Consider the following 25105-nt stretch of genomic DNA (forward strand, 5'->3'; position numbering starts at 1 on the left):
TGGCTTCAAACACATGTACTAAGATATTAATATGATTATTAATAATAATGATAATAATAAATGTATGGGCTTATTTTGTTTTTACATGTATGTGCCTACAACATAGTTTAGATTAAAGTTATATATAATATACCGTTCAAAATTTTATTACATTTTGAAAGAATTCTTAATAGGCCACCTAGGCTTTATTGAACAAAAATATTGTTTAAACCGTAATATTGTGAAATATTTGTACAATAATTTCTAAGTAAATTTGTTTTAATATTCATCTGGCAAAGCTGAATTTTCAGTATCATTACTCCAGTCTTCAATGTCACGTGATGAAATTATTCTGTAATGCCGATTTGCTCCAGAAACATTTCTTATTACTACCAATGTTCAAAACGTTTGTCCTGCTTAATTTTTTTTTTTTTTTTGAAAGACTTGATAATCTTTTCAGGATAATTTAATAAATAAAAGTTAAAAAGAACAACTATAAGTTGAAAAAAAAAAAACTTGTTTTATTATTTTGTTTAACCTTACCATGACCCTTAACCCCACTTCACAGTGATATAAATGTATAACCACAACAATTTAAATCAAGTCAAACCCAACTTTGGTTGCCTGGTTGTAGTGAGATATTGATTTAGATTCAACTATGCAGATTACCCAAAAAAGCCTAATGTTATAGATGCACTTTTAGAAACTGTCCCTGTTAACTTTATACCTACCAAAGTCAGTTGTCTTACTAATATATGATACATATACCTGACCTGCTCAAATTAAACAATGTATAAGCAATACGTCCCTTTAAAGTTCAAGACAAGTTATGCTGTTTTCTCAATGGTCTTTGTCAAGTATTTTATCCTTCAAACATGTTCAATGTGAGATGCAGTAAATTATGCTTTTTGAAGAGATGACAACCCTTCAAAAAGCAACATAAACATCTGCAGTCATGCAAAAACTTTACTCAAATGTGCTTGCTTGCCTGGTCCACTGCAACTCAGAAATATTGATATAATAATTGGCATGGGGTTTTCTTCTGGAAAATGTTTTTCTAGCTATCTGCAAACTTGTGAGGAAGAAAGCAAAATATAAAACCATCTCATCCACCATGGCTCTTAAAACCCATTCAGAGATAAACATTTGAAATTTGCCACAATGTCATTTGAGGTGACAAGTTCAGTTTTGGGGGTGCAGGATAAAAGTCGGTCGAGAAGTCTCTGCAGTTTAAGCGAACATGAACACTAAATGAATAAAACTGAACTAAAAGTCTTCAGATGTGCAGTTTGATTTCCAGGCACAAAGTGATGGTGTTGCTTAGAAACAGGAGTTCTGTTCTGCTTCTAATCAGGGCATGATTCCCACTGTGCTTTCCTGTCAAGTCTCGGCTCCCGTGGCGACACTGTGCCATTCTGTATGATCTCTCCTACTGGCACAACAAGAGTGCGATGGGTGGGCAACTTCAGCTAGGACATTTCAGAAACCACTCTATGGGTAAACAGTAGTGGTTGCATTAGACTTTCTCATTGTGCATCAATTTGACAGACACGGTCACATTCAGTCATATTACCCATCATTTTAATTTTCATATTTTAATGATAAGATATTTAGGCAAGGCAAGGCAAGTTTTTCTATAGGATATGCTAAGACGCTAAAGGGCGCCTAAAACGTCAAATATTGAAGCATGGTCAAAGGTGACGCCTTGGGGTGAGAATGCGTTGAAATAAAAGCAAGGGAAATCAAAACAGCTATAAAAGGAATTAAAAGAGATATAAAGCTCTTGTTTTTGTTCACATTTTAATCTTTAATCATGAACTTACAGGATGAGCATATAAGCTAGATTATGCATTTATTTATTTATGAAGAGAACAGATGAACAGTGTCTGCGTCACTTTTCATGTTCAACACCACACAAAGAGGATTTTTTTTTTTTCCCGCAGTGACAGTGAAGGCCATAGCCCTACCTTTACATAAACAGGCAAATATGAACAATGCAATATTGCAAAACGTCTCGGTTACGTATGTAACCCTCGTTCCCTGAGTAGGGAACGGAGACGTTACGTCAGAAGTGACGGAGATTGGGGGATTTCGCATAGAAAGCCAATCCTCTTCGAGTATTAAAACACGAGCCAATGGCATGCAATGCCTTGGGGCTGCGGAAATTTGCATAGCGTACTCCGCCCTACTCCGTGAGTATAAAAGGAGGAAGTGAACGCAACCGCAGTATGTCTTCGCTGAGGAGCCAAGACTGAACTCGGCATCTACCCAGCGATACAGCAGAAGTGGCAGGGAGACGTAACGTCTCCGTTCCCTACTCAGGGAACGAGGGTTACATACGTAACCGAGACGTTCCCTTTCGTAGTCACTTCGAGTTACGTCAGAAGTGACGGAGATTGGGGGTCTGTGCCATCACGCCAACTTCAGGCTGTCTTCCAGCGCCCTGCGAAAGTCTGAACCCCCGAGCCTTACCTGTTTTCCTTAGGGGATCCGACTTAGACACAGGATTACCAAGGTACACTGGGAAACATATCCCGAAGGGGACATGCTACCAGCTGCCTACCGAAGGGAGGACTTACGAATACACATATGGCCACATAGGAACACATATGGAATCACTGGAGCACCAACCGCAGGTGGCTACTATTTCAGCTCCAGGGGTGGCAGATGGCTTGCCAAGGGAAGACACATGCTCAGAGAGGCTTACAGTGGATAATACACATGAGACGGTTACCATGGGGAACCGTGCGCATGGAGGCACCTAGCTAGCATCCAGAGCAACGCAGTGGAGCCCGCATCGTCGGTGCTGGAGGACTCGAGACTTCAAAGGAAGAACTGAGGAAATATCGCACTTATCCAGTCCGGGGAGTGGAGTGGCGAGCAAGCGAAGACACCTGAGCGGATCCAGAACTGGCCGAAACGAGTACGTGAGAGGATACCGGCTCAATTCGCAGATTATAGAATCTGGCGAAGGTGTTGGGTGTCGCCCAGCCTGCAGCCCTGCAGATGTCTGTTAGCGAGGCGCCGTGCGCTAAAGCCCAAGAGGAGGCCACACTCCGAGTGGAATGGGCCGTCACACCAAGGGGGCACGGAAGGCCTTGCTGCTGGTAAGACAAAGCAATGGCATCCACAATCCAGTGGGACAGCCGTTGCTTTGAGAGAGCCCTTCCCTTCTGGCTCCCTCCATGACAGACAAAGAGCTGGTCTGAGGTCCTGAAACACTGCGTTCTGTCGACATAGGTGCGGAGAGCACGTACCGGACAGAGCAGTGCCAAGGCTGGGTCTGCCTCCTCCGGGGGCAGCGCTTGCAGGTTCACCACCTGGTCCCGGAAGGGAGTGGTGGGAACCTTGGGCACATATCCAGGCCGGGGTCTCAGGATCACGTGAGAGTAAGCCGGCCCGAACTCCAGGCACGCTTCGTCAACGGAGAATGCGTGCAGGTCCCCCACCCTCTTGATGGAGGCCAATGCAACCAGGAGTGCTGTCTTCATGGACAGAAACTTTAACTCTACCGATTGCAAAGGCTCAAAGGGATGCCTCTGCAGAGCACTTAAAACTACCGAGAGGTCCCAAGAGGGTACGAGGGGAGGACGAGGCGGATGCAGCCTCCTCGCTCCCCTCAGGAACCTGATGACCAGGTCGTGCTTCCCTAAGGACTTACCTTCCACTGCTTCATGAGAAGCGGCAATGGCCGCGACGTAAACCTTAAGGGTGGAGGGCGACAGCCTGCGCTCCAACCCTTCTTGCAGGAAGGAAAGCACGACACTGATCGAACATCTCCGGGGGTCTTCTCCGCGAGAAGAGCACCAATTGACGAAGAGGTTCCACTTCAACGCATAAAGGTGTCTCGTGGACGACGCTCTTGCGGAAGTGATGGTTGCCGCCACCGCAGGTGGCAGCGAACTCAAACCTGCCTCGTCCCGTCCAGGAGCCACACGTGCAGCCTCCAAAGATCGGGACGAGGGTGCCACAGAGTGCCCCGTCTCTGAGAGAGTAGGTCTTGTCTCAGAGGAATAGGCCAAGGAGGTGCTGTCGCGAGGAGCATGAGATCGGAGAACCACGTCTTGGTGGGCCAGTAGGGGGCTACCAGCAAGACCTGCTCCTCGTCCTCCTTGATCTTGCACAACACCCGTGCAAGGAGGCTCACTGGGGGAAACGCATACTTGCGTGGGCCCCGTGGCCAGCTGTGCGCCAGCGCATCCGAGCCGAGAGTGCCGCGGGTCAGAGAATAAAACTGGGCGCAGTGGGACGAGTCCCGAGAGGCGAACAGGTCTATCTGTGCCTCCCCGAACTCGTCCCAAATCAGCTGGACCGACTGGGGATGGAGTCGCCATTCGCCGGAGAGGGGACGGACCCGGGACAGCTCGTCGGCTGCCCAGTTCCGGTCTCCAGGAATGTAAACTGCACGAAGGGACCTCAGGTGCTTCTGACTCCATATCAAGAGGTGGCGGGCGAGCTGCGACAACTGGCGTGAGCGTAGACCCCCCTGGTGGTTGATGTACGCTACTGCCGTAGTGTTGTCTGAGCGGACAAGCACATGCTGGCCCTTGAGCAACGCTCGGAAGCGGCGAAGGGCGAGCCGTACTGCCAACAGCTCGAGGCAATTGATGTGCATGAGGCGCTGGGCTCCTGTCCAGGAACCGGCGGCTGCATGCCCATTGCACATGGCACCCCAACCCGTGGTAGATGCATCCGTGGAGACAACGAGATGCCTGGAAACTCGCTGAATAGGGACGCCGGTCCGTAAAAAGCTGAGGTTCGACCACGGGAAGAAGGTTCGGCGGCACGCTGGAGTTACTGGAACTCGGAGCGAGCCGCGATGCCATGCCCACCTCGGGACTCGATCGCGAAGCCACAGCTGAAGCGGTCTCATATGAAGCAAACCGAGCGGCGTTGCCGCGGCCGCGGATGCCATATGCCCCAGGAGCCTCTGAAATAGTTTCAGTGGAACCGCACTCTTGCCCTCGAACTGTCGAAGACAAGTCAGCAGTGAGTGCGCGCGCTCGTTCGTGAGCTGCGCGGACATGGCGACCGAGTCTATCTCCATGCCGAGAAAAGAGATCCTCTGCACAGGGCAAAGTTTGCTCTTCTCCCGGTTGACCCGAAGGCCCAAACGGGCTAGGTGCCGGAGCACCAAGTCTCTGTGTTCGCAAAGCTGAGCTCGAGAGTGTGCTAGTATCAGCCAGTCGTCGAGATAATTCAGGATGCGAACCCCGTGTTCGCGAAGGGGAACAAGGGCTGCCTCGACGATCTTCGTGAAGACGCGAGGGGACAGAGCTAACCCGAATGGGAGAACGGCGTACTGATATGCCTGGCCCTCGAAGGCAAACCGAAGAAACGGTCTGTGTCGAGGTAAGATGGACACATGGAAGTACGCGTCCTTCAGGTCGATCGCTGCAAACCAATCCTGATACCGAACACATTCGAAAATGCGTTTGGCCGTGAGCATTTTGAACGGTAGTCGATGGAGAGAACGGTTCAAAATGCGCAGGTCCAGGATCGGTCGTAACCCACCGGTCTTCTTGGGGACAATGAAGTAGGGGCTGTAAAACCCGGACTTCACCTCGGCTGGAGGGACCGTCTCGATTGCACCCTTCGCCAGCAGGGTCGCAATCTCCGCTCTCAGGACTGGGGCATTGCCACCAACTATCGTGGAGCGAACTCCCCTGAAGCGGGGAGGAGACCGTGCGAACTGAATCGCGTAGCCGAATCTGATCGTTCTGATGACCCAGCGGGAAATCCCGGGAAGCGCTAGCCAGGCTTCCAGGAAATGAGCCAACGGGGTCATGCGAACCACAGACGTCCCCCCGGAGGGGCAGCGGTGCGGGTCGACTGGCACGCGTGCAGGAGTTACCCCGCTCGGGTGCGTCGAAGCCCGCTCCCCGACAGAAGGGACCAGGGAAAGCGGAGCGTTCCACGGGGGTCTGTTCTGCCGGGGGTCTGGCGACAGAGGGGGAAGGGATTGGTGTAGCCCCGGGACGACACACGCACCCTTCCGCGCCCTCAGAGACAGAGAGGAGTGTGTGGGCTGACGCACGGGGGCATCGAGCGCACCCACTCCAGTCTGTGAGCTCAGTGAGGATGTCAAGTCTTTCTTTAACCAGTTCAGGGTGCTGCCCACCCGTGGGTGAGCAGCGGGGAGCTGAGAACAAAAGATTCTCCCCCGGCCCTCCACCGGGGGAAGGAGGGGCCTGCTACCACCTCCTGTGAAAGACTCAAGATCGTCACTGAGCGGCCCGTGTCAGGATCTTCGCTTGGCCTGGCGTTTAGCGGGGCGAGCGGCCTGAGGGGGCTGGGACGCCGGCCTGCGGCCTCCTCGACGCCGGGGCCCGGGTGAAGGCTGCTGCTGGGGCCGGGCGGGAGGGAGGGGAGCCGCAGGGGGGCGTCCTCGGCGGCGAGCAGCGGGAGGCACCTGCGCCGACGACTGGGTGGAGGCAGCAGCTGGTCGTCGGGGCAGGATGTGTTTAATGGCCTCCGTCTGCTTCTGGGCGGTGGAGAACTGCTGGGCGAAGTCCTCGACCGCACCGCCGAAAAGGCCAACCTGGGAGAGCGGAGCGTCGAGCAGACGAGTCCGCTCAGCGCTCCGCGTGTCTGCCAGGTTGAGCCAGAGATGTCGCTCCTGAACCACCGAAGTGGCCATCACCTGACCGACGGCGCGAGCGGCCACTTTCGTTGCCCGGAGAGCAAGGTCAGTGGCGGACCGCAAATCTTTAAATGCCGTCGAGTCAGTCCCGCCCTCGTGCATGTCTCTGAGCATCTTCGCTTGGAAGACCTGCAAAGTGCTCATGGCATGCAAAGCGGAGGCCGCCTGTCCCGCCGCTCTATAGGCTCGCGCCGCCATAGCAGACGAGAACCCACAGGCTTTGGATGGGTGCTTAGGAGGACCGCGGGTGGAGGCGCTCTGTGGACACAGCTGCATCGCAACAGAGCGCTCCACCGGGGGCATCCCAGTGCACCCACGGGCGGCCCCACCGTCGAGGGGGGGAAAGGCGGGGGAGAGATCGCGCTCTCGAGTGGACAAAGGAGCCCCCCAAGAGCGCGATAACTCTGCATGCAGCTCGGGGAAAAAAGGTATTGGAGTTGGCCGTGGCCTTGCGGCGGCAGCTTTGTCCAGATACCAATTATCCATCCGCGAGAGATCGGGGCAGGATGGAGGTTTCCATTCTAGCCCGATACTCCCAGCGGCTCGAGACAGCATGGCTGTCAGCTCGGGATCTGACACGGGCAACGCTGGCACTCCCGAAGGGGGCAACGCAGCCGCATCTTCCTCTCCCGAGGACTCAAGCCCGCCTAGTGATGCTGTGATAGACATCACATCATCATCTGGAGCGCTGCTCGAAGCAGCCGGTGCCGCCGAAGAGACAACCGACCGAGTCGCGCTAGCGCTCGCTGGCTCACGCACTGAGGCGGGAGGTGTGGCCCGAGGAATCGTCGGGGCTTTATCCCACACCGTCACCGTTAGATCGCCGGGTCCCCGGGTCGACGGGCCCCCTTCCGTGAAGGAAGCCGATCGAGTAGGGGGGACCGGGGCTCTCACTCTAGTGAGATCATTGAGCCTCGACCTCAGTGTGGAGATGGTCATGCTCCCACAGAAGGAACATGAGTCATCCACGAACGCTGCTGCTGCATGCTGAATGCCCAGGCATACAAAGCAGCGTTCGTGACCATCAGATGATGACAGAAATCTACCACATCCAGAAGGGCACGGGCGAACCATCTTTAAAAAGACGTGCCGCGTGCAGCTCTTTCACTTTCACTTTTATGAGAAAGGAGAAATTCACTCTTTCAGCGCTGAAGCTGCCAGGGAGAAGTGCAAAGTCTGGCAGACCACTGCTCAGATCGCAGGCAATGCAAAATCTCGCTGGGTACCGCCGTCACACCAACACTGAAGAGGACGCTCGTTCTCGAAGAGTCTTGAATCAGCTTTTAGGAGTGAAGAGGTTCTCTTGGCTCCGAAGCGAAAACATACTGCGGTTGCGTTCACTTCCTCCTTTTATACTCACGGAGTAGGGCGGAGTACGCTATGCAAATTTCCGCAGCCCCAAGGCATTGCATGCCATTGGCTCGTGTTTTAATACTCGAAGAGGATTGGCTTTCTATGCGAAATCCCCCAATCTCCGTCACTTCTGACGTAACTCGAAGTGACTACGAAAGGGAACTACAATTATGATTAGAATATGAACAAAACACATAAAAAAGAACTGAAATCGAAGCTTTAGCATTAAGTTCTGCCAAGAAGACTCAATTGTTTCGTCACTTATGACCTTCTCATCAATCCAATCGTGTTTGCGAGTTATGGACGGGGCCTACGCCAAAGAACTTTATTGCTTTCTGGGCTATCAATAAATGTATTTATTGTTACAGCATTTATTCTCCCGAGTCTTTCTGGTAGAACTGAACTCATTCGACTTTCTGTATCTGCCTGAACTCAAACCTTCCGCATGGACTTGGATGGGTGGGTGATCACCTGTGAGTAAACACAGTAAGTGAGACTGATGCAGAGGCCGCTGTCATTAGATTTCGCGTCTTTGCCTTGGACTTCTCATGGCAGTTTTAATTTTGTTCTGCTGAACCCATGCTTTGCTGCCACACTGGAGCAAACTTACCACAAACCATACAGTTACCAGTTACAATAGATCACCTTCAGATTTGTGACCTCCTATTGTGTAAGGAAACCCTCTTCCGTTATTTTGGTGTTCCTTGTTTCTCTTCTAAATGGACAGTATATAGTATATATTGGATATCATGGGCAGTACATTATACTGTGTGTATATATATATATATATATATATATATATATATTTGTGTGTGTGTGTGTGTGTGTGCAATTCATTACACAATGTAATGAATAGCAATGTACATGGAGCCTAAAGCCTCTTTAATATTCCATGATGTGAGAATTTTGCTTATTGAACAGAATTGAGAACCACTGCTCTAGATACGTAGTTAGACATTTCTCCACTAATGTTCTTTATTAAATGATGACAGCTGTCCCATTATACTGTCAAACATGGAAGCCTTTCAGACTTTCCTCCACTGTCTGTTCCCTTTTTTGATGTTTTTTTTTTTTTTTTTTTTTGTCATGTGTTCACCCTGAATGGAAATGTTGCTGTCATCATTCACTCACTCTCATGTTGTTCTTTTACTTTATTTTCTTTAACCAAAAATATATATATTTTGAAGAATATTCTTGTCAATGACAGTCCATAGGCCCTGGTTGTTAAGCTCCAAAAAATTGAACTGTCCGTTTACTATATTAAATGTATATTGTTTGACATAAGCTAACACTTCTACCCCAGAGCTAATCTCACAAATTTTACAAATTGATAGTGTTAACATCAATTTAAAAGAACAGTTATCACATTCTGGTCATGTCTACGGGATGTCTTTGTCTCTTAGTGTGATGAGGTAACATTAAATGAAGGGTCTATTTCATCACATGTAGTCCTTGAGCAACATCCACACCTTCTTCTGTCGTCTTGTGTTTGCTGACATGGTGGTGACAGTTCCTTGCTTGATAGTTGGCATACATGCTAGTTTACTTTGCATGCATTTAAATGAAAATATGTAAAGCCAGACTGATCAGGCATATTTGGGGTCTGTATAATATGTCTGTAGGACAATTCAGTAACAATGTTGAATAAATGCTGCTCCAGAGTGTAATTACTTATATAATATAATGCTCAGTACTTACCAATATAATTACATTCTAATATTAACACTGTAATGTGACTGCTAATTACATCAAATTACCTGCATTTATAAAAAAATAAAAATAATAGGATAAAGAAATTACATTTGATGTATAATAAGAAGAATAAAGTGAGATGGATAGCTTAATCACATTTTTGTAAGCAAACATGCTTGAGCACATAATTAAAAGTGAATCGGCGTGTTTTATTCATGTTGTCAAATAGGAATGAAAATGTAATATCACACTACGATTATTACATTATCTGTAGGTATTTAATCATGTTTGTGCTAAATCAAGCATAGTATAGAGTAGATAGGCTATCATTGTGTTACCCAGCCTGCAGTAAGACCACATGAGCCCAGTGTGATATTTAATAAGGCTCTTTTTCAACACACTGGTCATTTTTCTGGGCAGGAACACTGTCGGCTGGCAACAGTTTGTGATTTGTTTTGCCTCGTACTGAATCAATCTCACCCCCACAGTCCATAGTGGAGTCCAAAGAGAACTTCTCAATCTAATTTAGTGCCGTTTGGATCTCTGGTTTCAGGCTTTGTTCACACAGCTAAGTGCAGCAACAAAATGGCCACCAACAGTTACAATTATGAGAGTAAAATCAAACATTCTGTGCTTTTAGGTGGATTTCAATGACATTTTCTGCCGTTTCCGCGTCAATCGACACTATATGGGTGAATGTCAAATTAGTTATTTGAATCATTCGCTCAGTCATTCAGGAATGAATCAAGTGATTGTCAATAGATGAGTTTGATTTGAAGCGATGCTGCATAGACCAATAGGCGTATGCAGCCCGTTCTCATCCCAAGACGTCAAAAGCGTCATAACTGACGCTTTTGACCATACGCCAACATCCGATATTTTAGGGTACCCTTTAACGTCAGTTAGATGATGCTATCTAACCCTAATCCTACCCCAGACCTAAACCTACCCGCGTCATCTAACTGACGCTAAAGGTAAAGCGTCAGTTGGATGACGCCCTAGCAAAGGGTACCCTAAAACGTTGGATGTTGACGTTTGGTCAAAAAAATGTTGATGTTGACGTTTGTTGACGTTTTGGTAAAAAAAAATCAGTTAGATGACGTCTTGGGATGCGAATGTGTTTGCGTATGACATCAAAGTATCCCGAGAACCATTATTCTGCTCTCTAGTCGAGCACAACTTAGGGAGTCATTGAATTTTTAATCAAACTGATTTGTTCAAAAACACTTTTAAGTGTTAAAAGTGTCAGAACAACATTTTGGAGAAATTTCATGGGTAAAAAAGATCATTGGCCAATTTCAATAGTGTATTAATGCATTAAGTACAGAAGTTACTTTCAGACCAAGCAGCTATCTGTTAGTCAGTGCGGGGAACTTGTGCAACCATCTTGAATAGGATTGAAACAACTGATTGTGTAGATTTCTATGTAATTGACTGCATATTGCTCGTGAAATTTCCGCCAACAGCGGTTTGTTTGAGAACACAGTAATTCTTCTGTGGCTTTGTTTGAGATTTAAAATAGACTAAGAGTGGCAATATTCTCTAAAATTTAGATTACTTTATATTAGCTGTTGTATAAAAGAAATGTCACACTCGTATTCTTGCTTTTGGTTTGAAAATCAGCAGTCTTGCTCACATGACATGGCTTCTGCATGGCTGCAATTTATTTGCAAACACTCACTTTCAAAATCGAATGACATATATTTACTGGCAGATCTTTATTTTGTAAAGCTATGGTCAGCAGCTCTCACCAATGACTTAGTGACAGTATAGTGACCCAATGACCTGAGACTTCCAACCATCAGTCTAGCAGTGTGATTGAAGCTTTAGTGGCAGCTTTAAAATGTGAGAATCTGTGGAAAATCAGGATCATTACAAAATGTTGCAAACATCAGCGCTAAGCAGTAAGCACTGCAAAATTCCTTCCTTTAACCGCACTAGATTTCTAAAACATCAACAACCCTGTGATCGTCTTGCCGACTAGCTCAAAGCTTATTCGAGTGGAAAATTCAGTGAAGTTTTCTTTTTTGTTTGATATTTTATTTTCTTCTTTGATCTCCACTAAAGTAATGTAAGGTCACATCACCCCTTGTTTACAAAGCAACTTGCCATCTTCCTCTCTCTCTCCCCCTTTAATGAATGTGTTCAAAGATTATGCCTGCTTGAGTTTGCCCAATTAGCACTGAGTTTGATTTATAACCCTGTCTCTATGAAAAGGTGAGATACATTTTACACGCACCACTGACGTTGGGATAGTGCGACAGCGTAGTTCCAATTACCCATACCCACCATTTACAGACCACTACCCCCACTGATGTAGGCTACTTCCATCACCTTTCCATTTGCATAAAGTCAACAGTGAGTTTAATACGCACAAAAATACTCTCTCATTACACTCAATCGAAGACATAATTATGTTTTCCGCATTACCATCAGTTCCTGATGTCACTTAAAAATAACTTGGCCATTTCGTCATCACTCGCTGAGCGCCTCATTACACCTGGGCGGTCTTTCAAACATGCGGGAGTGCGATCAAAGCCATGAATGTGTTGAATTGATAGAAACTATTAATAGCCAGCAGAGATGCCGGGGTCTGTGGTAAATGTATAAACACTTCCATTGTTTGTGTTGCTGTGCTCAGAGGAGTGGAAGAAATAGGAGGATGCTCCACTGCTCCACCACAACAACTGAATATTCTTCCATCCAAACGCATCACCCTTGGGGTGATGTCATCGCATCCGTTGCGTTCCCTGCCCCCCATTCACTGCTTTGCCATCTACACAAATGCAGCCAGTTTGTTGTTGAAAAGATGCAGTGCTGTTTTAATATTATTTATATATTATTTAATATTCATTTATATTTTGAAATAGCAATTAATTTTTTTTTCCAGTTTTTGCCTCAGTAATTTTAGTACTTCAACTTAAACATAAGTTCAGGTAGTTGCCCAGCAACATTTCTAATTGATAAGTTACTAATATTTATTTGTATTTATTTGATTTCAACTTTGTTTAATTTACAATATATATATATATATATATATATAATTTTTTTTTTTTTTTCATAGTTTTGGTTAACAACAACAACAACCCTGAAAGGATACTGTGCTTTTTGTGATTTTGTTTCCTGATGTTGCAAGGTGATTATTTTATATATTGCATTTTCTACATGAGTCTGGTTTCCTTGGTTGGTTAAAATCTGTACATTTTGTCACTTTTGAAGAATAATAATTTCTTTGCTTCACTAGTGGAAAGTTTTGCCCGTGTTTATAAACCTTGTACACTTGGTTTTATTTCATTTTTCATTTTCATTCCAAACATTTATGATTTTAAGAGAATATTTGGATGCACGTCTATCTGATTGATTTTGTAACTGATGTATATAGTCCCAAAATTAGAGATCCTCCCCTCATCTGATCACAAGTAGTCACAGGATATAATATACACAGTCAAATATTTGAGATGCATTTTAAAGTCCCTGTAAAGGTAATTCAACAAAAAAATTCTAAACACATTATAAATGTTACAAATGTATTGCTAAAACATATTACAAAGACTGTGAACTGTGAAGTTCTGAAATACGGAGTTAGACCGTTAAACAGTTTTTCCACCCTTGCTATTTTAGGGCCGAAACGACTATCTTCCGCCTCAAGCGTTCATCCTCCGTTCCGAGAGCAGTTTCACCTAATATCACCGTCGACAGCTTTCCCGCGAGTGGGCGTGGTTTCAGCGCAGCCAGCAGACACGCCCCAGCGTTTGAGAACAGAGATAACTGCTAATTTTTTCAAGATTTTAATAGCTTATTTTATGTACTTGTCGGCTTTTTTTTATCATTCAAATTTGGCTGGGTGGCTAAAATCACATTTTTCTGTGGTATGACAGACTCAGAACACATACTTAATTTTGACTTTACAGGGACTTTAAACAGGTTTAAATGGAAGTTTGTCTTAAAACCAAGTTCACACTACAGGATTTTAAGCCTGATTTGCAAATCGTTGAGCACGCCGACAGGTCAGGGCGTTATTGCGTGCAAATCGCGGGGGATTGGCAGGTGATGAACGCTTGTCAATCTGTTAGTATGAAAGAGCCAACAATGAAGCGAAGACAAAATATCTAGCATGCTAGAAAAGAGTAAATCATCATGCAAACAGTGTGCATCACTAGTTTCTGTCTGACGTCCATATTCACGTATTGTGTTCTCTTCTTCGCTGGGTATTGGCACACGTGCAGTTTCGTGTCATTTGTGGTTCGTTTTATTGCGTGGTTTTTCATGACAAAATGTGGTTTGTAGACAAGATAGAATTATTGGGTGACATTATTTATTTGATTATTTTCAGGATTTTAGACCATACCATAGTACTGAAACAGATCTAGAGTCACAAATGATTTGCTCTTATCATCCGATCGTGGTTGTACCTCTATGTAGTGCATTGTCAACTCGTGTAGTGCATTACCTCCTGTTGTGGATCAATCACTTTGTTTTGTGTGGTGTGAACAGCTAAACACTCCTGATTTCACAGAGAGCAAGTCATGTAATGTGGACCGCACAGTTCAGCCCGATGTTTTAAAATCATATAGTGTGAACAAGGCTTTAGTAGACTACACTGTAAAAATATTTTCATGATTTGTAATCACAACATTTTTTCTTTTGTCAAATCAACTTCAGATAGCATAATATTTTGAGTTTCTAATGATTAAAGCAATCTCCTTCATTATATTCACTCGATTTTTCTATTTCAATTAACTTAAAATTTTAAGGCAGCCAGGTTACTTCATTTTTTAAGTTAAACCAACAATATTGTTTTACAGTGTACATCTGATTGGTTACATTAACAATACTACAGTGTGTGTTTGTGTGTGTTTCTCCACATATGGATGTTGATCAGTGAGCGCAAAGACGGTACTGACGGGCAGATCCATCACTGAGGTGCTGAGGAAAACAGCACTGTGAAATTACACTGTTTACTGTGACAGAAATAAAGACTTCTTCCTCTTAACCACACAGCATACAATTTAGTAACTGTCACCGCACTCCATCACTCAACCAAAAGTGTGATTGGACACACAAACAGAAGCTCTGACAGAAACAATGCTTATAGCAGCTTGTTTGTGTCAAAAACAGATTAGGCAATATTTCTCTCAGGATTTGTCAGGTCTTGTCATTTGTCTCAATGTAAAATCATATAGTAAAGCAAAGGTTAATGCTCAATTCATACCTTTCTTTTATTTGTTTCTTGTATGCAGGACCATACTGTGATATTTGTCAACCTATAATGCTGTTGGCAACCTTGCATACACTGTAAAAACACTGGTAGTTTCAAAGCAGTCTTCCAAAAAATAAAAGCTATTCAATTCCCAATGTTCACGTCAGCAAACCACAGATGACTTTGAAGCTGAATTAGTGAATTAATGTAGTCTTTATTGTCAATTGATCCTTCCGAAATAATATATTTTTGTAAAAGTTCATGGTGCTTGATATCAATTTTCAGCCAACATGAAAAAAATCCATTTGTAAATGGCATTCACTGCTCACCCCTTACAATTTGTTTACAATCTTGTTAGCCATTGATTTCAATTTATTTTTGAAGAACTTGTCTTATTGATTAAATTATCAATTAAACCTGAAAGCTACTCTACTAAGGTTTTATGGATTTTATAAAATGGCCCTGTTTTAGTCCATCTACTGCATATAAAACTCTATATATTTGAATAATATATATTCTATTTGACATAATTTTGGAAAAGAGTCATATAATTTTGTTAATATAAAGAATGGTTGGCATATGTTCCTTTTAGCAAATAGCTCTTTGAAAATAAGCACACTTTTACATAAAACAGATCAAATAATTAGTGTGTGTGTGTGTGTTGGCGGCCCTTTGTTTTGTTTTGTTTCAGTAAAGTACAGCTTCATAAACATGAAATGAAGTGGGGACACATGGCCGCTGATTTGCACATGAAACAGAACAGCAGACGCACGGAGCAGATCAAAGGGAGCTTTTGGTCCAGCAGGCTTTGTGTTGTCCCGTGTTTCCCCTCGAACTGAATGTGACAGCTTGAGCCGGCTATTTGTTCTGCACATCGCAGAGAAGTGTTATTATAGTTACACAAAAAACATAAAAACATTTTTTTTGTTGCTTTAAATATAGTAAAAGTGAACTATATAACAATTAAAATATAATATAAAATATTAAAAATAAAACTTATTTATTTCAGGTAGTTACAAAGGCAACATTTCTTATTTTATTTAGTTAACTTGATGTGCTAAAATAACTAAAACTGAAATAAAAATTAAGTAAGAAAATTTAAATGACAAAAACAACAAAATTACTAAAATTAGAAAACGGAAAATAAAAAATAATTTAAAAAAATGTTATTTAAAATTAGAAAAGTATCTCAATGATTTTAAAATTACACTGCTGCACAGGGAGCATAACTACTCCTTTGCTGTAGAAAATCTGACATACATTATTGTATTTTATAGTATTGTTCATTTGTCCTAGGCTGCAGTTAGATAAGAGATCTGGATGTTCTGGAAATGAGAGCAGCTGTCGTAATCACTGCAGGTGTTTCTCAGGTACATCTGGAGTTCAGCATGCCTGACTCATGGTGTTACATCACTGAGGACATATTACAAGGAGAAGGACAGCCAGTAGTTATAGAAGCCAAGAAAAGAAATGCATTTACATCTCTCCGTGAAACACATCTCACTTAGTTTTGTGTTTTTCGAGGCCCTGCCTGAATATTATGTTCACCTTTGTAGCTTTAGTCCTTGATCTTGACATCAAAAGCATTTAAAGTGCAAAGTTCTGGTAGCTGTATAAAGTTTGGACACCGTTGAAAAAGTAAAGTATCTTCTATAGCACTCCTGTGCCTACTGCACTCCAGACACACTACTGTCATGTTCGCATTGTCATGATCTACAATGCCAGCCATGTCACTGTTTCATGTCATTTACGAGACAGCTTTCCCTGGCCACATGATGTAGTAAAGTGTTTATATACCATAAGCACAATTAAGGACGTGTTTTTCACATTTTTAATGAATACTTCACATTTATGGATTATAGCATGCAGACTTACAGTATGTAATGTACTTTTTGCATGATATATAGTAGAGAATTATAAATTAAGATGTGGGGTAACTGAAACGTATCGGCTATTTTGAGTCCTGTGATATGCCTTTTAAACATCTTAAGAATACAGTACTGTTATACCGTATATATATATATATATATATATATATATACACTCAACTAAAGGATTATTAGAAACACCATACTAATACTGCGTTTGACCCCCTTTCGCCTTCAGAACTGCTTTAAATCTACGTGGCATTGATTCAACAAGGTGCTGAAAGCATTCTTTAGAAATGTTGGTCCATATTGATTGGACAGCATCATGCAGTTGATGGAGATTTGTGGGATGCACATCCAGGGCACGAAGCTCCCGTTCCACCACATCCCTGAAATGATTCAAGCTTTGTGACATGGTGCATTATTCTGTTGGAAGTAGCCATCAGAGGATGAGTACATGGTGGCCACAGAGGGATGGACATGAAACAATGCTCAGGTCCATGGCATTTAAACGATGCCCAATTGGCACTAAGGGACCTAAAGTGTGCCAAGACAAAATCCCCCACTCATTACACCACCACCAGCCTGCACAGTGGTAACACATATGTTCATGCAAAACAGACCTGTAAATTACCAAAAAATCTTATTGAGCCTAAACTTAGGAACAGTAACATCAACACAGAAAAGGAAACTGCACCTGTCATTTGATGTCAATGGATCTGCACAGTAAAAAAAAAAAAAAAAAATGCACACTCATTAATCTGATGAATGCAAATTTGATCCTAGATCACAAAGATGTCAGGTTATTTGAAAGAGAAAATTTTGTTGGTGGTCTGCTTTAAAAATCGTCAGAGGATTATTATTATTTTTTTCTAGACGTCCTTGCCTTAGGCTTGTCCTGCCTGAAGTTACAATCACCCATCTGTGTTTTGTATAGCTTCTCATCCCTCCTTTTTGTCTTTCTTTTGTGTTCCCCCCATGGATCATTTCATTTAAAGCCAGCAGCATCCACAGTGGTAAATTCAGCTTGTACAGAAGGCAGAAAACACACACCCACCTTTGTCCTTGAGCTCCTCCTGCACAAATGAATTCCACCTGTCCCCACTCATACAGAGGCTTTTTCATCCCAGAGAAGAATCCGTCCCGGCCACTGTGACAAATTAGAAGTGTAATAAGAAAAATAAATAAATTAATTAAAAAACAGTGGAACAGTGGCCCTGAATGAGTTCTGAATCTGATTGAATGTTCTCATGAATACTCATGATTATTTTTGTTCTTTACCTTTGTGAGTAAGAGATTTGTCTTAAAGGTACAATATATAGGATTTTTCTCCACCAGGTGTTGCTAAACTCTTTTTGATGACGCAAAGCATTAAGCGGAATTATGGATCTTGTTGGCAAGCTGATGGATCTTTTAGGATGAGTGAATACAGTGATGTTTTTATCATGACTGTGGTATGAAGCAAGGCACAATTGCTAATGAGACACAAACCGCAAGTCCCACGAATATAAAGAAATAAGGACATTTCATTCCACCGAACTACACACAAGTGCTGAATTAATACTCACACAACTTGAGGTAACGCAGCACTGTTTCACTTTCTCTAACAGTTCTATCACACGAAACTGCATTTCAGTGTGTTGAATGTTGTTAGTTAGGTTGTTTGTTTGTTATATGAGACTAGCAGTAAGCTAGATCAACATTAGAATAACATACAGATCATATTCTAACAATTCATCATGTTGAACTAAATAACATTGATTAGTTTTATGTTACGTACGTTTTCTCACCTGTCTAATACATGCAACACTTGCGTCTCTATCAAGTCGAAGTTAGTGGCGGACCTCTCGCCATCTCCAAAGATGTTGATCTTCATTTTAATCCTCTTTTTGTCTTAAAGTCTGCTTGCCATGGTTCATAGTGTTTGAACAAAAGAACAACAGTGTGAGCATCCTGCTAGGCATTACCTTTACTGTCTATGGGCATAACCCAGTTGTCCACATCTATCGCCATGGTTACTATGGCAGTACGAGTGGAAACCGAGGGTAACCCGGATATGACGCCATTGACGGCTGCTTACACGTCTCGTTTCCTAGGTTAAAATTACAATTTTCTGACGATTTACAAATAGTAGGAAACATTTGGGATATTGTAAGTAATCAAGTAAACAAAACAAATAACATTGGCCTAGTGGATTTTGGATATTTTACACAAATGCACAAATACCTTTCAAGTGTTTTTTTTTTTTTTTTTTTGCCTTTGTAAAACTTTACACTGAATGATTCAAATAAGACATTGAGTGACTCTCTTTCTAACCATGAGTGATTAATTACAGTGTTTAAATCATGGCCTGCAAGTAAAGATGAACAGTGTTGAACGCCCACTTTTAGACAGAAAAGGTGGAGTTACGAGAGGAATGAAGGCTAGAGACGCTGATGGAGCCCTTCTCTCTCTTTGTCTTCTGACTTTTCTCTCTCTCCATCCTTCCACTAGATTTCTCATCCTTTGCCTCAACTCAGCTGTGTCACAAATCTTATTTATCTTATTTCCTGTTTGCCTTACAATGCAAATGAATGCGGACCCGCTTATTGCGCTCTCTCCCAATCATTCTGCCTCACAGGAGGAGACGCTGGCAGAAATTGAAATCTTGCTCAAACATTTGTCTTCCACCCGCCAGAACGCCTGGATGGCTGTCAGATAGGATTTTTAATTCTTGAGGACTCAATTGTGAAGGCTTTAAGATGAATTCCTCCTAAAATCGTAAATGGATTAGGTTAAGATTTACATTTATCCTTGACTGGTATGTGTTATTCAAATATCTGGTTTCAATTAATCAAATGTCATCTTAATCTAATCAGTGTTGTCAAAGAGAATTCTACCAAATATAACACTGCTTCTGCAATAAGGAGGAAACACGGCATTTGGAAAAGTAAACAGAATCATTTCTCATTAACGCAAATGTATTTATTTATTTAAAGCTGAATAATGTAGAAACAAAGTTACTTCGCAAAAAATGACCGGCCAACTGTACGTTATCCCTTGATAATTTATATAGTTTTAATGTAATACTTTATAGTGTCTAAGTACCACATACTAGGCTACATGTAAAATATAGTGTGACAAATATTTCTATTTTTTATTATCTGAATTAATTTGATCAGCTCAGTCTGAGCACAATTGTATCATGAACCAAACGGCAATTAGGAATTTAGGAAGCCCTTAAGTGCTGTGGGAAATTAAATAATCCAGTGACTCCACTTGAGTTTGCTGTAAAGTGAGAGTGCTTTTTTTTTCAATATGGCAGCTGCAAGGCTATTGATATCTCAAAAAGTTCCCTCCAAATGTGAGTCGGGTGCAGACATGCCTTTAAATGTTTAAAGCATGTTAAATCTGCATCACATTAATTATGCACCAGCACTCCTAACAGGGAATTTAAAGGGCTGTGGCACAGAGATGTGAAATATTCAGAATAGTAAGATTTTGTACAGCTATTATCTCAGTAAGCTGTCTTCATAGAACAGCACTAACTAATGGAGGCAGTCAGACATGATAAAACAGTGATAGCTTGCTGATAGCTTGCTCATCTGACCCTCCCAAATGTAAATGTCTGTGACATGTTAAAACAGCTTTATGTTAATAAAATTATATTGGTTTTGACATTCTAAAAATAAGCAGCGTGTTTTACATTCATTGACAGGTATATCACGATGTGATGTTACAGCACAGCACAGCAGTTTATAATATTTGACCTTTTTTGTGCTATTAATTTGGGTTTATTCCCTTCCTCTCTGTGCCGAGTCCATGGAGAGAATCAGGAATTAGACTTATTTTCTCCCTGGCGTCATGGGAGTACAATCGTCCATCAAAACCACATATTATCCATGCTATTTTCTATCCAATTCATCTCCAGTGTCTCTCAGCGGTGCTGCAGACCCTCTGTCCCTCATTGCAATGCATTTCTCCCTCTCTTGGTGTGTCTCTCAGTGTTGGAGACAAATGAGATATGCGGTGGTGTAGGGTGGTGGCAGTGCTCACACTGAGAAATGAGGAAACAATATGAACATGCTCCTGAACAGGCCAAATCAAATCCATCTATCCAATGTCATCATGTTAATCTAAATGCGGGAATTCTAGCTCCATGTGGAAAGATACGTGACCCAAATCAGCTGACATAATGTCATAGTTATATATGTGATGTGTACAACAGTAAATGTGTTTAATTGTGCATTGACTTGTTGAAGTGTACATAAATCAATTGCTGTTAGCCTTTGTATGTGTTTTTGTGTTTTCATGGTTATTAGGAGATGTAAGCATTCAGTAGACAGGAGTTCAGCATAGTATATACAGTAAGTCTCAGGTGTGATACTGCCATCCAGCTGCAGTCTTAATGGGCCAACAGACGGTGAAAGGGGACAGATTATCCTTGCTAGGCCCTATTTAGGAGGCCTTTTTCTGTAATGGAAAAGGCTGGATATGTATCTAAAAATTCTCATTCAATGGGCCACTGCCACAAATGAAATGCATAACAGATAAACCTGCATTTGATAAATGGGTTAATCTCACAGACGAAAAAAAAAAGCCTGTGCTCACCTGTTGTCGAATTTGTTTCCCCTTATTCATACCTCAGTAAGTGTTTTGCATTCATCCACTGTCAGATTGTTGTTCTTGTCTCCCTGTGTTGTTTTCTCATCTAGAGTTTATATGTGATTCGATTCATTCCAAGTTGGATTCCCTGTCATCCAATGATGGATTATACTGATTGGACTGTGTGACTGATTTCTTCCTGCTCAAGTTCATTGTCTACTTCCAGTCAACCTCATCATCTGTTATTTGGATTGTTCGTCATCCTCCAGGCTTGTTGTGAATTGCTTCTCTGTGGACTAAATATAAATTGCCCTCTTGGGTTCTGTTTGTTTATGGGTGTGACAGATTCCTTGATGTTCAAAAAGTATCTTTAAACTACTGTTCCTTATCCATCACTTCTCCCCTTTCAATCATTTACCATGATTCTTTCACGCCATCTTTTATTTCAGTGTAACAGTAATAATCTCTCCACCAGTACTTACAGGCTGGCTCAGTTCTCCACATGGCAACCGCCAAAGTGACGGAAACGTTCACCTTTCCAAGCTTAGCGTCTCTGGCTCTAAGGACCAATCCGAAGCAGAGAGTGTCAATGCGTGAGCTGATGTCATAAAGTTATTGACAACGGGGATGAATGAGTTCTGTTGACTCCCCTCTGGCTTTCAGCATCCTTGTGTTCTGTTGGCCTGGAGCCCAGTCATGTTCACAGCCTCTCAGTGCCCCAGCTGGGTGCCCTGTGTGGCGGGCACAGGATGGGAGACACAAGGCCACAGGTGCTCCAGGCATCATCAATGCCATTCCAGTGGGCCTTCTAAATATAGGGCAGTGTTCATGTCTCCACACACACATATACACTCCCCTGTGGTGTAGCCTTCTTCAAAATGTGCTCAGCTGTTTGCGTAGTTCACGTGACTAGCTTGTGTGGTTCTGTGCAAATCCAACACAATGCCACAGCAATATGTAACTATTGGAGGCTACTTTGTATTCGGACACTCTCATCTGATCTGATTATGGCCCATTGGTGGTTAGGTTTAGTGGCGGGGTTAGGGGAGGACCTTTACACATACTTTTTTCTAAAAATCTTATATTTCCGTATCATTCATTGTATGAATTCTACAGAGCCCCCCTAGTCCCACTTTGAAAAAAAAAAAAAATCATAACTATCTTGTGGCCTCAAAATAGTAAGTCGTGGCCTCAAGATACTATCTTGTGGCCTCAAGATAGTAACTTGTGGCCTCAAGATAGTGTCTTATGGCCTCAAGATACTAACTCGTGGCCTCAAGATAGTAACTCGTGGCCTCAAGATAGTAACTCGTGGTCTCAAGATAGTAACTCGTGGCCTCAAGATACTATCTCATGGCCTCAAGATACTAACTTGTGGCCTCAAGATACTAACTCGTGGCCTCAAGATAGTAACTCGTGGCCTCAAGATAGTAACTTGTGGCCTCAAGATAGTAACTCGTGGCCTCAAGATAGTAACTCGTGGTCTCAAGATAGTAACTCGTGGCCTCAAGATACTATCTCATGGCCTCAAGATACTAACTCGTGGCCTCAAGATAGTAACTTGTGGCCTCAAGATAGTAACTCGTGGCCTCAAGATAGTAACTCGTGGCCTCAAGATAGTTATAATTATTTTTTTTTTGCTAAAGTGGGAGGGGGGCTCCGTAGAATTTATATGAAATCGCCGCCTTGTAATAAAGTTGTTTTCCTTTTAGATTGGGTTGGTATATCATACAGTTTCGATTTCAACTTGAGCCTCTCTAATGCGATTTGTTAAATCGGATCAGTGGTCATTGTTTAGGATTCAGGAATAAGATTGTCCAGACGCTGTAATGTGATCCTGTCATGGTTTGTTTTCTCCGTGTATGTCTGCTTATACAGCCTTTTAATCCTAAACCTCGCAATCCTTCAAGGTTCACGTTTTTCCTCATCTCTCTAACCTGCTGACAGGACGTATGAGGATGTTCGCTTGTTCGATGCTAAATGCCTGTGAGCATGACCATCTATATTCTGTGGAGAGCTGTGTTGTGTCGTAACATCTCTCGGTTCTGTTATTATCATTCCCGGGTAATTACAGAGACTTGTGCTTGCTGATTGCTTCTGTCAAGCAGTTAATCTGAAAATGAGGAGGTAATGAGTGTCTGGGCTAATATGCCGCATATCTCTATCTGTCTGTCCAGAGGGCGACACAGAAAAAAATAGACAAATTAAAGTTTGAGTACAGATATCAGAAAACAGTAAAGGATAGAGGAATTGAGAAGACTTATTCTCACAATCATTCTCAAAAACTCCTTGTCCAATCTCAACTTGGTCGAGCCATTGCTGTGTCAGGCTGGTCAAGACTTAGACTTACTACGGACAATACATTCACAGACATGCTACTGCTGCACATTTACCATACATGAATTACCCCCTGGCAGATCTATACAGGTGGATCTGCACTGATAAAAATAATCTGCTTGATTTACTTAAAAAATATAATGAATTTTTTTGCATAACTTTATTACGTAGATCCAACAAGACAAGTCTTTGTTGAAACTACTTAATTTTTCTGTTTGTTGAAATAGAATTTTCACATAAAGTTAACTTAATTTTAGCATTGCTGTAGTAATTTATTTATGTGTGTGATCTACATAACTTTAAGAGTTCTGAATGAGTAATTTTGATTGAATCCAACAAGCTTTTTACATTTCCATATTACAAATTTCAAGTGGGATCTATTTTTTTTTTTTTTTTTAATGTTAGTGTATTTTAAAGTTACATTTACTCATTATTAAAAACTTAGTTTTTTACTGAAAGTATAAATGCAAATAGTTATTTTTTACTACTACTATTTCAAAACTGGTACTATCCCCGTGGAATGTGCTAATCAAATATAAGTTGACATTTTCGCCATTTGATAGTAAAAACTGACAAGGTCAGTATACAAAATTTAAAAGTATAATAAAATATATTCACCTCACAGGTTGAAACATTGTGTACAATAGAAAATTGTGCTTTATGGTGGTGCTAAAGGAATGGACGTGGAACATTAAGTGGAAGTTGACAGGCTTTATTGTCTTCAGGAATATGGTAACAAAATTCCCCTTCAATACTTCAAGATATGCATGCTGTGACCAAGGGTTAGTTCACCCAAAAAATGAAAATGAAGTCATTAATTACTCACCCCCAAGCTGTACCAACCCCGTAAGACCTTCGTTCATCTTCGGAACACAAATGAAGATATTTTTGATTAAATTTGAGAGGTTGATCACTGCTACATAGGCTGCCTAAGACATTGAAACTTGACGGCCCAGAAAGTCAATGAAAAAAATGTTTAAATATTCCATGTGACTACAGTGGCTCAACTATAAGTTTATCAAGCGACGAGACTACTTTTTGTGCGAAAAAAGACGAGAGTTCAAGAGATTTCCACGACGCATGTGCGAGAACTGTGATCTTCAAATCTATATAAACTTATACTTGAGCCACGGTAGTCACATGGAATATTTAAACATTTTCTTAATTGATTTTCTGGGCCGTCAAGTTTCAATGTCTTAGGCAGCCTATGTAGCAGTGATCCACCTCTCAAATTTAATCAAAAATATCTTCATTTGTGTTCCGAAGATGAACGAAGGTCTTACGGGGTTGGTACAGCATGGGGGTGAGTAATTAATGACTTCATTTTCATTTTTGGGTGAACTATCCCTTTAAACGTACTACATCAGTCTCAACCAACCAACCAGATGTTTAACTATATTTCAACACTCTCAGTAAGGACTTTTCAATAAAAATAAACATTTACAGAGT

General features: G+C 42.3%; 1 protein-coding gene across 1 annotated transcript in view; it reads left to right on the forward strand.

Annotated features, from left to right (window-relative positions):
• soul2 (heme-binding protein soul2) overlaps positions 1–25105 on the forward strand; it is a 102666-nt gene that overhangs the window by 42805 nt on the left and 34756 nt on the right. The gene's annotated exons all lie outside the window — the stretch shown is intronic.

Source organism: Pimephales promelas, chromosome 11 (assembly GCF_988280905.1).
Source record: "Pimephales promelas chromosome 11, fPimPro1.hap1.1, whole genome shotgun sequence".
NCBI lineage: Eukaryota > Metazoa > Chordata > Actinopteri > Cypriniformes > Leuciscidae > Pimephales > Pimephales promelas.